We start from the raw sequence: 15,378 nt of genomic DNA on the forward strand, positions 1-15,378 counted from the left end.
GAGAGAGGGAGTGTGTGTGTGTGTGTGTGTGTGTGTGTGTGTGAGAGAGAGAGAGAGAGAGAGAGATTAGTTCACACACAAACACATCTCAGCCTCAGGGAAACACCCCTCTCCCTCTCCTCCTTCCTCCCTCTTTTTCTTCCTCGTTCTTGTCTTTTTAATTTCTCTCCCATCAGGTTTTTTTCTTTTCTTTCATCTGATCACCTTGAAGGACTCGTGGAGTAAAATCACTCCCACCCCCCCCACTCCCCCCCACCCCTCTGCTCCACTTTGACTCGAGCCGATCCTCCTGCTTGAGTTTCAGTTTTTAACCTCCTCTTTTGTTGTCTTTCCTCCTCATATCCCCCTCTCTCCATGTTTGCTGCTGCGAGTCAGCTGAATCATAAATAAGTTACAGAGCTGTGCACAAAACAGTACAGAGGCAACAAAACAAACCCGTGTGTGTGTGTGTGTGTGATGGGTTTCTCTTTGTAAGCTGATGCTTTTTGTACGACTTAGTAAAAGATATTTAATCTTTTTGAACTTTCCATGTTTTCTCTGGCTTTGAACCTTCAAAGATGTTTAATTGAGGCAGTAGGTGGCACGAGAAAGGAATCCTTTCACTCTTCAAATTTCAGGGACGAACTGTTTTTTAAATGGTTGTCGAGCACCACTTCGCAGCACTTGGCTTAAGTTTTTGGTAAATGTTGAATCAAGGTCTGAACAAAGGTTCTTTCTAAAAAATAAATCATTATCTTATAAAGTAATTTCTGTCTATTAAGAGTCTTAAAAAACAAGTGAAGAACATGCTAATGCTGTAAAATCAACCTGTTGTCAATTTGTTTCAAGAATTTCTCAGAAATATGAAACTGCATCTTGAAACAAGTCGTATATAATAAGTCAGTTTTCTGCAAGAGAATCAAGTCAAAAAAATAAATGAATATTTGACACACAGTTTCTTTCCCTTGTCACGGATATAAAAAAAGGTCAGTTAAAAAAAAGGAGTTTTCTTTTTCATGCAGTTTGACAAATTTGCCGTCCAAATCAATACCACCACATCTCGCAATAAAATAAGGAAGAGGGAGAAAAAAAAAGAAAAGATGACCGCCTGACTGAACACTGACAGGGGATTGAAAAAGACAGCAATCAGTTTAACCTTGAGGAGACCCTTACTCAGTTTTGTTTAAGCCCATCACAGCGATTACAGAAATTTAGCTTTAGCCTGCTAATCTGCTCCAGATCCACATTAAACTGCTCCTCAGGAGGCTGAGCAGAGGGAGGGGGGGGGTGGGGGTGGGGGGGGGGGGGGCGTCTGGTGGGTGAGCGTTAATATGAAGTGTATTTGGACGCCTTCGTTACTCCAGCGTGAAATCAAACGGTGAGAATGAGGTTAACGCTCAGACTTCCAGGCTTCATTTCCAGGGTATTTACATCCACATGGGATTGTAACCCCCTTTTCATACTCAACACCCTGAAGGGTGAGAGGGTCTACGAGTCCTACTGTTCACAAACTGTGGGTATAAACAATCTCAATCACCCTTAGAGCTGAGGATTAGTGCTTCAACCTCATGTTCAACCCTGTCCCCAAAACAATTCATTCTGTACCTTATTAGAAAAAGCCTCAATTTTTATATCAACATAACAAAACAAATGTTAAATGTTTCTGCAGCTGTTGATGTATGTTCTTAATTTCCCTGCAGCATCTAAAGTGTGATGAAACACTGTTATGGTTAAGTTTATGTTAAAGGATAAAGCTCGTGATTTTCTATGTTTTTCTTATCATTGCCCCTGCCCCATCTGTGGCCCCTTGGTCCCATCTTAAACATGGGTGACAAGTATGTAGTTTCCTGTAATCAAACAGGCAAAATAATTCCGTAAAACTGTAGTTTTTATTAAACATTACTCAACTTTTTTTCTTTTTTTGGGGGGTGGAGGAGATTTTCAGCAGTGGATTAATCCGCATTTACTCTAGTGAGTATTTCCTGCAGCGAGATCGTGTATGTGCGTGGGACTGAGTAAAATTAACTTCAGTGTGTGTGTGTATGTGCATGTGTGTGTGTGTGTTCATGGCAATGAAGGAACAAGTCACCCAGTGCAGCGGTGTGGGTTGTTAACATGGAGCATTATGGCGAAGACGTATAACACGATAACAGAGAAAATGCATGAAGTTCCAAAATGGGAAGATCACTGTGTCGGTTAAATATTGAAAACGTGAGTTGAACTATGAGAAAAGTTCTTCTTCAATCTTTAACCAAAACCATGATCTTCCTCTCGAGTCAAAGTCCTGCACCTTTTACACCAAATCATCAACCCCCCTCCCTCTGGCTTCGCTCCAGTTTGAAGATTGAAAACAACAACAACAAGATGCTGAAACATATCAACCAAGACAGATTTATAGTTTGTAATATATTTCATTGCACTAGCAGATACAAGCATTAGCTAAATGATTTCCAGAATATAGAATATGAACATTATAGGAGCTGGATCATTTGGTGGGGCTAATTTTCCACTTGTGAACCACCGTAGAAGAAGAGGGGGGCAGGAAGATGATGTGATTTAAGATTCAAGTGATGTTACGGTCTCGAGCCGATGTTGTCGTCTCTGCAGTGGAAGCCTGAGTGATGTTTAAGTCATACGCTTCATGTCCGTCATGACTTATTCACCAAGTCTGTTTTCACTGATTCACTTTGTCGCATTTTGTTTTTTTATCGATACGCCAGTGTGCTCTCAAATCTGACGTGTTGGAGTGTCAGAGGCAAAACATTGGGAAACATCTCACTGTCCTATTACTTATACATATAATATTATATATATATTAAATGTATTTGTGTGTGTGTGTGTGGTGGGGGGGCGACTGTGGGGGTGGGAGATGAGTGACTGAATTAGAGGGAGCCCCCCCAGCTCTGTGAACAAAGCTGCTCCACCAGCTGAAACATGGCGTGTACGAGCTTCTGTTATCCCCATGTTCCTGCTGAAGGGTGGGCGAGGAGCTTTTCTTTTTTTCTCTCCAAAACAAAAAGCTGACCCCCTGTTGCGTTTCTCTGCGGGGGGTGCACTCACCGAGCCATCTTCCTCTCCCTCTGAGACCCCTGGGAGACGCGCTCAACCAGCCCTCCACCCCTCCTTGCCTCCTCCCTTGCCTGTTTCCCTCACCCCCACCCTCCCCTTCCCCAATCTCGCTCCTCTCATTTCCCTCCCTCCGAGGCTCGAGTTAACTTTCATTTTGATCTGCTGCTCTGATCCCCCCCCATCACCACCACCCCACCCCTCCACCACCCCAAAAAAACAATTTCCCTCTCCTTTTTTACCACCTTCCCTCTTGTTCATATCCTCCTCTCCTGTCTCTCTCTACCTCTCCTCTCTTGCCGCCTCTCGACCTCCTCCCTCACCCTGACCTGTAACCTCCCTCCCTTTCTCTGCCACTTCAACCCACTTCTCGGAAAACGCCACCTCTTCTTTCGTCGTTCTCTTCTCTCCCCCGCTCCATCCTTTGTCATTTTCCTCTCCTTCCAAGCAACAAAGTGATTTGGCGCCCGCTCGGGCCTGTGAGAAAACCCAGGGGGTTGGTTGCTCGATGAGGCGACATCTCTGAATAAATAAGCATGGGTAATTTGCTCCGAACCTGCGGCCCTTTATTTTTTTTTTTCCTCTTCTTCTTCTTCTTTTCACCCTCCCGGTTTAGAGCGAGGAGATAAAGACACAATAAAATGGTGGGAGATCCTCACAGAGGCTCATTATATGGTTGTCAGTGAAGTTTTCTCAAAGGGCTTTCTGACGGATCGCTCAGTCCCACTCCGCTGTTTGTTCCTTTTCAGGGCAAATTATCTATATTACATTCCGGTTTCTCCGGTGGCTGAGTATTTGGATGAAACTGGTCTCATTTAAGGAAGTAATGAACCGCCAATTCTAGCCGAACTAAGGCAGATTATCGGGAACAAATTGCGAAGCTCATCTTATCGAACTAACAGGTATTAGCAGTGCAGCACCTCACACACGCGGCTCTGATTAAGCGATTTATGAGTCATTTTCTTCCAAAAAGAGACGTTTTATTGCAGTGAAGTGGATGCGGTGTGTCCGTGCTGGAGGTTGTAGCACTAGTTTAATTCTCCCTCTCTCTGCTGCACAGACGAACGCGCATTCCCGAATTTCATGGCCCAGTGAGGGAGGTGTGTGAGCGCCAGGTCAACTGTGAACATCAGGTATTAATAATGCAGGACAGGAAGCAGCCCCTCCGACTGCCGAGCTGTGCACTCTGACTCTGCATCCCCGCACCCCACCCCACCACTACAAGCTGCATAACCCGACACAGAGGAGGAGGAGAGCTACAGAGGTGTGTGCAGGGGGAGGAAAACCTGCCGGAACGGCATCCGGCGATGTGGTGAAACAGGCTCTAACGATGAAAAAGTGTTGGGCAAGAGGTGATGTAAAATTCATCTATTTTCAGCTGTCCATAAACAGCTCAACTTTGTTTAATCATCCCCTCCAGGATCTCAAATTCACTGAATTTGCTGCAGCTTGTCAAAGAGAATGTGATGAAATTTTGCATCATTTAATATAAATAATGCAAATGTGGTGAAATTTTTTAAAAATTGCAAGTCAGCAGCTGAAGACTGAGACTGTTCAAAGAAATCACTGATCATCAAAATGTGCAATAATTTATGGTGAAAATAGAAATGAGTTCAGCAAACTATCAGGAATGTTGTTTGTGGGCATTTCTGTAGCAGTTGGCATGTTCACTCTTTTCCTTAAAGCAGCTACAGTCAGTGTTTTAATATTAAAGTTGGATCACAATCGACTATAAGCTGCAGTGTCCTTAAGCTCTGTGGGGGTTCACAGCCTCTCTCAGCTGATTGGTTTGGTTTTCTGTCACTGTTTCGGTTCAGCTACACCGTTCGCACAGCGTCGTTGGGCAGCTGCTGTCAGAGCGACCAGCTGGTGAACATAGGGCGACATTAAGCCACTAAAGATGTAGATGTTTTCTTCAGGAGTTGGTGCAGAACAAAAACAAAGCTGAAGGGATGTTGGACTCCACAAAAAACAATTCCAAGTGAATGATAACGTTGCTCTTTGTAAACAGGCAACGAGTCAGCCATGTCAACTGAAAAAGGTCGAGTTCTAGGGAAACGAACCGAACGATGTTGTCCTTCCCTCTGTCCTTCCGTCTCGAATGAATCCCACGCAACATCCCATTAACTCACAAATTCATTCGCTAATTATGACTCAATTTAACACAGGGGTAAAATGGTGACATGAGGATATTTTATATCCAAGTGGTTGCCGGTCAGCTTCACTGTGACATCATAATGTTCTGCAGAAACACCTCCGGCCGTTATTCATTGCTTTAACTCAGGAAGGTGAGATCGTGACCACATTTCCTGCAGCTTGGCGGAGGCGTTTATTTCACCTTGGCTCACAAAAGCAGCTCTGAAGTAGTTTTGATCATTCCTTCTTGTCTGACCATTATTTTGCAAAAACTGATTTTTGAAATTGCAAGATCATTAATTCCTGGAGGGAATAGTAATAACGGATTTTGTCCTGTTTAAAGCAGGTTAGCGATGTGGCCACATCGAGCTGTAAACAACAGAACTGTGGGAGCAGTATCACCTTCTCTTTTTCATATTTTTCAGTTGAATACTCAGGTTGAAAACTGTGTTTACCCTCTCTTGGTGAAATCAATAACCCCACCACCACCACCACCCTCTACGCTGCTTCAGCATCAGATCATGTTCTGTTTCTTTTGGGTTTTAGAGTTTTTAAAAAGACGAGTCAATGATAGAAAATGCAACATCTTACCTTCAAAAGAGGCTCCACACTTTTTATCAGCTGCCCCCCTTTGGTTTCAGGTTGATTGCGTACACTGAGTGGACTCTTGCTTATAGGGATATTATTTGTATGTAAATTCATATTGCATTTGTTCTGCTGTGTGAGTGTTTATGTAACCGGGAGCACAAAGTCTTTCTTTATTGTTTTGCTCATTGTACTGCAGCATTTTGTAAGCACTGAAGGAGCTTTTGCTGTTTAGAGAAAAAAACTCTCACCCCCACAGGGTGAGTGCAGTGTTCAAAATACTCAAAAGACCAGTGAATGTCCACACCAAAGAATTTAGTTCAAATTGTTTAGTGAATCTTTTCAGCAAGCAATGAACAATTACAGAATTCTGGATCAGATGTGCCTTTTCCTAACCAATAACAAGTGTTGGTCAGTCCACAGTCTGACAACCTAACTTTCCCTGATCCAGTGTATTTATACAAGTACAAACAAAGAAATGTGCATGGGCGTTTTGTCGTCTTCTGATTGGCTCTGCTGACTTCCTCCTTCCCATCTGACTCCGACCTTAAATGTCACCTAAAGCTCAGCACGCTCAAAGGAAGACAGTTAATGCATACATATAAATTACCACTAATCTACCTCTGTTACCTCCGGCTGCCCCCTACACATGGCCATAGGGTGATCTTTATCAGTGGTTGTAAATAGTTTCCCTGAGGCAGATGTTTAAATGACCACTCACCCTTAGCACCTAAATATCCACTAGTATAAATCATTAAACAGTTTTAACTTTAATAGTCTGAAATACTACAACAGCACTGATAAGAAGAGGACATTTTTACTTTATTTATTTATTTCATTATTGCTCCGCTGACTGTTCCTACATACGTCTTTCTACTTCGCCAATCTTTAAGGTAAAACACGCCCTTCTACATGCGTCCGTCCCATTCTCGTGAACGCCATATCTCCGTGACGCTGTGAAGGAATTTCTTCAAATTTGGTACAAACATGGAATTGGACTCATGGATGAACTGATTACATTTTCATGGTCAAAGGTCAAGGTCGCAGTGACCTCACAAAACACTTTTTTTAGCCATAAATCAAGACTTCACAGCAATTATGACAAAGTTTCACACAAATGGTTCATATTTTATAAACAGGGATGTAACCTGAAACTAGTCTGAGTGGTGGAGGCGTAAAACTGCAAAGCGGCAATTCTGATTTCTCTTTAAAATGTGTCATAATTAGAGGTGAGTGGGTGACACAGATTCAGCTGATGTTTTTTACCTGGAGAAGTTACATCTCACGCTTTTGTGCGTCTTTTAAAAACTCAGCTTCTTTGCCTTTTATCGGTTGGACATGTTTTTGAGCACTGGATGGTGAGCTGTTGAGAATAATCCATTGCTACACAAACTGCCTGAGCACCGTTTCCTCATATTATCATGATTTAACTTGTATCATCATAATTTGCATTTTAGACGCATCTTTTGGAAGAACTGAGACTGAACAGCTGTTCCCTGCACAGAAAGCCCACTCTGAGAACATTTGGTCACTTCTGGAGCCTCGACACTCTCCTCGTGTCGTCCGCCGCGACTCTCAGCTCTCTTTAGAAGCTGCAGGAGGACAAACGGTGTTCATTAGCCACTGATGAGACGTGTTGCGGCAACAGGCCAAACTAGAACAGAGACTAATTTGCCAGCAGTCGCCAGCTGGGACGTCTTTGTGTCTAGGCCCGAGAAAGTAAGAGAGCAACGACTGCAGAGGGAAAGTCCCGGGAGAGGCTCGGATCGAATTCAGACCCCGGCTCTCATTCCTTCAGGTCTCTGCTCCGCGAGGACCACAGTAATGTGAACGGACTGAGAACTGACCGCTGCACAAGACAGACTTTGTAGTTGAAGTTGGCGGCTTGGTTTTATTTACCTGTGGAGGGATTTCTGACGACTGAAGATGGGGGAGGAGTGCTTTGTTACATGTTCTAGACAGTTCATGTCTCAGACTTTGTGTTTCTACACTGAGTGACTCAACACTGTGACGTCTTTTCTTGAGAGCGGCCGTGGAGCAACGGATGGATAAAAAGATGTGGATACAGTGCGCCACAATTGCTCGACTATTCACAGCAGAACAACAGGTGCTCGCCAGGTGTGCTCAGTCTTTGTCTTCTGAATTTATACTTGACTTTGGCTGAAATAGAGCTTTTTCCTGGCTGACATTTTGACTTGTCAAAACAGGAAATGTACAGCTGAAACACATCTCATTAACAATGGCTCTGTTCCGTCAAATGTCCCAGTGTGCTTTGAGCCAGCATGCATAATACCAGTGGCCAGATGGATAAATGATGCGTACGCACAAAAACTATGCGCCATTTCCCGCACATGAATTAGTGTTTCTAAACACAGACCGCGCAGCGACTGTGCGTGTGCTCGATTTTCCAAAGCGATCCAAGTTACATTGAAGTGAAAATACAAAAGAAGCCGAGACACGTAATTGAAAATGAAATAAAATAAATAACCAGCTTCACGGAGCTTGTATTTATCACCATCATTATAAGTTTTGCTGTTTACACACCGACATCAACTTTATAATTCATAAAATGGAAATAATTGTGTTTGTGTTCTCAGTGTTCCCTTCAGCATCGTTTAATGTCTTTATTATTTATTGTGAGGCATTCTGTAAACTGTTTTTTTTCTTATGCAAACTGATTGATTAAGGGGAGTGTCTTCATCTATTTACGGCTAATTGTGAGAGTGTAAATGAGGCTCGTGCACATGTGCCCATTTTCTCAATGAGTGACATTTATAAAGTGGAACCACGAATGTTGCACATGCACACACCAGATCTTACAGTCATCATGTTTGGTGAAAACATTTCATTGTTTGGAAGCTCCTAATGGTGAATACACAGGACACGAGGCTGTAGATAAAACACCAGATCTTTGTAGCCACCAGTAGTTTTTCTTCTTGGCTTCAAGTGGCATGAGACAGAAATCTGCTGCTGCCTCTGATTTTTTTTTTGATTTTTTTTTTTTTAAACCAGCTGCTGACTTGATGCATTTTAAATAAAACCTCAGCAGCGGGGTTAATGCGAGTGTGTCCGTGCACATGTACTGAAGTCTCAGAGTCTCAGACTAATTACCTGCCATGTGAGCAGGATGTAAATGGCGTCTCGGGAGAGTAGAAGAGACATTTTTGGGAGAAAATAGGTTTGACGTACTCTGAGTGTGTTTGACGCGGCCTGGGATGTCAGCACAGTGGACACTTCACCTCTTAACTCCCTGCAGCCGAAAATCCTAATTCTTACTTTGTACTTGTTTAATTCGTAAGAATAATTTAAATGTGCGTGCGTGTGTTGTCCAGATCATTTTGCGGAGACGCCTCAGTTCAGTCAAGTCTGATATTTGGTTCCTTAAATAAAAATACAAGTGAAAACAACCAGAAGAAGGGTAGGTACAAAATCAGCCATGACATTTTTTTTTTTTTTTGTTACACAGACTCTGCACGCACACACACGTCTCCTTGACACCGCTGTCAGTGCGTGTTGGGAGGGGATATGTGCTACATCCTAGAATAGATATGAACTGTCATCCAAAAAAAAAAAATCTGATACAAGCAGCGATTCAGAGCTGAGCACGAAGGCCTGTGGTGTGACTGTAGCTGCTCACGCTCACGGATACGCTCACACACATCACAGGCGAGGTTTCAACGGCCTGTCAGTGAGCGTAAGTTAGAGAGACCAAAATAAGGAAAGACAGGAGTGGAGAAGGAGGATAAAGAGGTAAGAGACAAAAAGAATAACACTTCTAAGTGAATAAAACCTCAACAGCTAAGATAAAAAACAAAAATCCTCTCCTGTTCCTGTGAAAGTCGTTTCATCTTCTTAATCTCTGATTCAATTTCTCCTGCTCATTTCATGTTTAACTATCCTCACCTGTCCTTCCTAACCTGCCGTCACACCTGCTTCCCATGAGTCATCAGCACCAGTATATAAACGCACCACAGCAAGGAGTCAACCTTTTGCCAGATTGTCTGTAGGTATTTTGTTTTGTCTGTGGGAAGTTTCTCCACCACCTGTCCTCATGCACAATTTGGAACAACCGAACTTTGACTGACTTGTTTTGTGTTTCAGACATCTAGACGACAAAAAATGTCACCAGTGTCATTTTAGGTGGGAGATATCCGAGTTGCTGATGCTTGATCAGTCATACTTTGACCTCTCTCCTCACAACTCCAGCACTGGTTTACCCAAATTACACAAAAACAAAAGCATTCTCACTTTCCTAGTCATTTAGATAGTTTGTTTTTGCTTTTTTGGGTTTTGAGATGTCGATCTCTGACATTACGGCCTCTACCCCAATATACTGAAGCTGAATATAATTTATTTTCTGGTGTTTAGAGCTTTAAAAAATTACATCCAGAAAAAAAAACACACACAAACAAACAGCGAGATATCTTAGTCCCAAAAGTGTCCCAGTTAATCTGGATAATCCACCAAAATCACTGTCTACAGTTTTCATCAGAACCAGTTTTCAGAGGAAATAGACCTCATCTACTGCAGAGCTGACAAATGTAATTTATTGCCGTGTGTGTGAGAAGCTTGGCATGTGAAAATATTGATAATATTAGAAGGGGAAAAACAACACAAATATAATATTTCTGTATAAGAGGGGAGGTGACCTTGAGCCAGACAGATGCTGAATAATTTACTTAAGTCATTCAAATCAAGTCAAATCTTTTTCTTTTTTTTTTTCCAATACAGAAAAAAGACTGTTTTGGCGCTGTATCGAGGTGGAGAAATGATTGATCACTTATGATGAGGAGGGGTGATCTCCGAAGCAAAATCTCACCTTGTGGCCCAAAAAATGCCGATCAGCAGCAGCACTCACTCCCCACAGCACAATTAGAAGAATCATTCATAAATATAAAAATATGCACATAAATAAATGTTAAAGTTTCAGCAAACTCGTGTTACAGGTCAAATGTGGTCCCATGTTCAGATCTTTTAAAAGACAAGATGAGTTTAATCTTATAATCTTTTTTAAAATGATATAAATGACAAACTTGATGATTCACAGTGAAAAACAGGAAGCGGCAACATCTGTGAGGTAATAAAAACCGGGACCACAGAAAGAGATTTGTAGCAAAGTGGTTCATATTTAAATGAGGAGAGTGATTGAAAACTCGGCCCATTAGAGTTAAAATACGACTGCTCGGCTGTTTGGTGAACACATGGGTTCAACCTCACAAACTCCTGAAGCAAAGACTGAAATGATTTATTATGGGGGTTTTGTTAAGCTTTGCTCCCAGTCCAGTTGCAGATGTAGGGGCTTGTTTTTCAGTGTGGAAATGTGAAAATGATCAGAGATTTTTCTTGTTTCATGAACAGAGACCTCTCGTCCTCTGCTGAATCTTTGCTGTAACTGCTCCTCTGACAACGAACTGCGGCCCCTATTATCAATATTTGATCTGAACGTCGAGCCTCAGATTTGTGCCCATAGTGGATATTCAAAATTTTGGACAAAAACTGTTTGGTTCAATAAATATTTGTGAAGAAGGATTACTCATTCTGGAGGTGGAAACGAGACAGGTGAGAAGATGCTCTGTGACTCCTCCTGGGATGAAACCTGGAGCGTATTCACTGGCAGCCAACCAGAGACTCACCGAGTTTAAAGGCTGAACAGCTGCTTGCAGCTTCGTTTTCACAGAGGGGCTCCTCTTTATCTTGCATTTAATCAAACACAGTAGGCCTGCTACACTACACTACTGAGGTAGTCTGAATGTGTTTTAAGAGAGTAATTCCAGTTGTATCACCCTATTTTTTTTTTTAAGGTCCCATAATGTATAAAGTGAAGATTTCCAGTTTTTTTTTTATTTTTTTATTATAGATCAGGTCTAGGTTCTATATTAATACTGTGAAAGTATCAAAGCGCTCAGTCCACAGAGAAACGCACACAGCTTTTATTCAGAAACTGAGCCTTAAAATCAGCCGTCAGGACTTCTGTAACTTTGTGATGTCACAACAAAGCAGTCACTGCTCCCAGCCAGTGGGCGGGGATTGGGGCATGAGTAATTTGTCAAGAAATGTAGCGATGCTCCAACAAAGGCAGTGAGAAAGATTGCTAGCAACCAAACATGAATGTAAACGATGCAGGATTAAAATATTTTTTAAATTTGCTCTCAAAATGTCCGTTGAGGAAAGAAACACACTCAACGTTTGTTAAATCTCAAGGACCTAGATTATGTATTTTAGTGAGAAAAACTGAATGGAAAGGAAACTCTTGTTTGTTTACGAGACAACTCCACAGGGCGCCACTTTATGCCCTAAACACCAAAGTAAATCTTTTTATCTTATATCTAACAAATGTATTTCTTTACTCTTCAAACATTTTCAAAAAGGTGTTTTTTTGAATATTTAATATTGTACAATGTACACATCAGGCGCTAACTTCTTCTTTGATGTCTTTGCAGACTCACATCTTTGTTTGTATTTCGCACACACATGGGTGCACATGCAAATAAAACAGGGATCCACTTGTAAAGACATTGCTCTGCAGTTCTATTAGAAGTAAAATAAATAAATAAATAAAAACTACACAGGGAACCTTTAAAGTCACTGTCTGTAAAAATAGAGATCATCTGATTTTGGCAACCTCCAGTGGTACTTTTTCTCAACAGGCAAAACCTATACAATCAGAATAAATCAAAACAGAAATAATTACATGTATTAAGAAATTCTAAGCATTGTTGCTTTGAGCAGAGCAGCTCCTTTGACTGATTTTTATTCACACTGGCGTACTTACAAAACAAAAGGAGCATCTCATAAAAGTAAAGACCCTAATGAGTTTGCCACCTTCAGTAATAATGCTCTCATTATTGTTGTTAGTGTTTTTCATTGGTAATTCTCACTGTCTGACTCTCTCCCTCTGCCCCAGCACAGTGTATTGGGTGTGTTGTGTCTGGAGCCCTGAGCTTGGAGATGCTCCACTATGACGCTCCTCTGAGCCTTTGTGGCTGCTCCTCTCTCGCAGAGAAGAGCAGGAAGGGGAGAGGAAATAAGGAGAGATGAGATCAGAGGAAGCAAGGAGATGAAAGGAGAGGACAGGAGGCAAAGATGGTACATGAAACAAGACAATGAAAGGAGAGAAGAGAGGAGACGAGGAGAGGGAAATGAGTGAAAACAAGGAGAGGAGATCAGAGAAAAGAAATACAAAGAGGAGAAGAGAGGAGAACATGAAGGACGGGGTGGAGACGAAGTTGTTAGTTTGACTTCACATCATCTATGAATATTACATGAGTCGCATTATAACAGCGACGCGGCTCCTGCGAGCCTCGGCCTTGAGTGTGTGACCCACAAATTGACCGTCAACTTGTTGCTCCATGCAGCACAAATTACCCATCAGAGTTATTTATTGAGGCACATCCAGGTGAAGGCCGCTGTCACAACCCACCAAGGCCGAGGCGCGTCCTCTTCGTGGCGAGGCCGAGGCGGCGTGAAGACTCCGGTCCGCAGTCACAGGTGAATCCAGTGTCGTCCAGGGCGTTTTGTCAGCGCTCTCACCTCAGACTGTGTGTTTTACTGGATGTGTGGGATGGGATCGCTCACCCAGTCAGATTTGTATGAACAAAAAACTATCAAAAGACACGTCTCTGTTTATGGGAAATAAAAGATGAAGAGTCGACGTCTTTTCACCCCAGAAGAAGTTTCCCTGTGGTTGTATAAGTTGATGGTGGATGCTGTTTGTAAGGTGTGAACACTACTGAGGCTGTAATCCATCTTTTACTTTCAGTTCTGTGATGCTGCTGTGATTAAAGGAACACCACCGCCGCAACCACTACATTATTCAATTAATTCAATAGCAAAACACATTCAATTTTATTCATGTAAACGGCAATAAATCAACTTGTCAGATAATTTTCTTGAGGCTATTTTTGCAAAAGTAACTCCAAACAATTGCAGCTGCTTCTTTGGAGCACGGAGAACATGAACAGGTCTCCGTCTGCAAGGAGAAGCTAAAGGAGCATTTCTAATTATAAAGTTAATCAATGCAACATGGACCCACGTAAACAGCATAAAATGGAAGTTAAAATGATTCATTTGATTTTAATAGTTGAAGTTTAAGGATTTGATACTCATCCTTTAAATGACAAGTTTAGTTTGTAAGTGTGAAACATCTCCTGACAGCCTCCGATCAGATGCAAAAACGTTTCATAACTAACGTTACTGCTTGAACAAGGCAAGAGCGAACGTATGATACTTTTATAAGACTCTGCCATTTTTCTGGGATTGAATTAAATACTTTTAAAGTCATTTGAAGACCTGCAGATCGTAGGTGTGCCTCACCTTTCTAATCTACTGTAAAAATGAATTCAGATAACACACACAGTCACACACACTAGCGTCAAACAAACTGGAGACATCATCAGGAAGTGACTGTTAACCGCAGTTTCCGAAGTCGGCTCCATCTAGGTCCATTTCCTGATAATCTGTTCAGCCCCATCTCAGGTTTTAATTTGACAGTAGTAGGTCATGTATAACTTTTCAGAGCCATGACGTCCTCTAATCCTTGCTTGTGTGCAAGTGTCTATATGTGCGTGCGGGACGTTCACTCACCACGTAAGTGTTTCATTCAGTCTGAGCCCAAAGAGGATTTAGAAAACAGCATGTGCATCCCCCCTTGTCAATTAGCTAACATGTTGATGTCAGCATGGTCAGTATAATCCCTCTCTTAATGTACTGTAATAACCCCCTCCCTCCTCGGCTCTCCTTCAGTGAGATGCTCACACACACAGCAGCTCCTGAGGGAAGCAGCCACACAACAACATGACAGGATGCTGCATTAGCTCAGCCGTCATAACAGCATTACCAGGGGCTGAATGAAACTCTCCAGGGCTTTGGAAGAGACAACTTTCTGACCCGGCGAACGGCTCTGATAAACAAGTATTGGATTCAGTGTTAATTGAGATGCCTTTCATATTCATACAAAACTTCCTCTCGTCGTTGTCTTTTAATTTGATTTAAATTTCATCTAACAGAATCAGATCTATAATGACTGTTTGCTGGAGAGAAATAGTCAAAATAGTAAAAGCAGGAAAACATGAATTTATAGATGAACAACATATAGAAATATCTGAATTCAGTAGAGTGTGAGTGTGACAATTAAATAAAATAACTAAAGTGTAACTACTGGTGGCTCTGTGATATATTGAGCTAAATGCTAATGCTACGCAGGTATAATGTTTACCTCGTGTGTTAGCATGCAGAAAATATACCAACTCAACACAAAGTACAACAGAGGCTGACGGTAAAATCATTTTTTCTGTAAATATTTAGTCACAAACCAAAGGATTGGACAAATTAAAATGTGGTGGTGCTTTTATGGGAAATTAAGGAGTCGCAAAAGTGATTCCAATTCAGAGGGGGCCAGGAATGACTCAACCAAATCCAAACGTTCCCGCGAATGTGAACCTCATAGTGATGCAACAGGAGAAGATAATTCAGTGGCTACTACTGTTTATTGTCATTATCCAGTTCTGCTTCTGTTTATTCCAAACAAATTATATAATCATTAATACACCTTTATATAATCCTCCAAATTATATAATCCTCCAAACTGTTATATATATATATATATATATATAA

The 15,378-nt window shown here is 41.7% G+C and overlaps 1 long non-coding RNA gene across 4 annotated transcripts in view; it reads left to right on the forward strand.

Annotated features, from left to right (window-relative positions):
• The window catches only part of LOC130169689 (uncharacterized), a 47,537-nt gene extending 32,710 nt beyond the window's left edge, over nt 1-14,827 (forward strand). Inside the window, exons 6-7 of one of the 4 annotated variants that reach the window (XR_008827858.1) lie at nt 4,106-4,397; nt 12,671-14,827. This is a non-coding gene — a long non-coding RNA (uncharacterized LOC130169689). Of the gene's footprint in view, nt 1-4,105; nt 5,283-12,670 lie in introns of those variants that run through there. The other 3 variants (XR_008827860.1, XR_008827859.1, XR_008827857.1) reach the window with 3 other exon arrangements.
• The last annotated feature ends 551 nt before the right edge of the window (nt 14,828-15,378 follow it).

Source organism: Seriola aureovittata, chromosome 5 (genome assembly GCF_021018895.1).
Source record: "Seriola aureovittata isolate HTS-2021-v1 ecotype China chromosome 5, ASM2101889v1, whole genome shotgun sequence".
NCBI lineage: Eukaryota > Metazoa > Chordata > Actinopteri > Carangiformes > Carangidae > Seriola > Seriola aureovittata.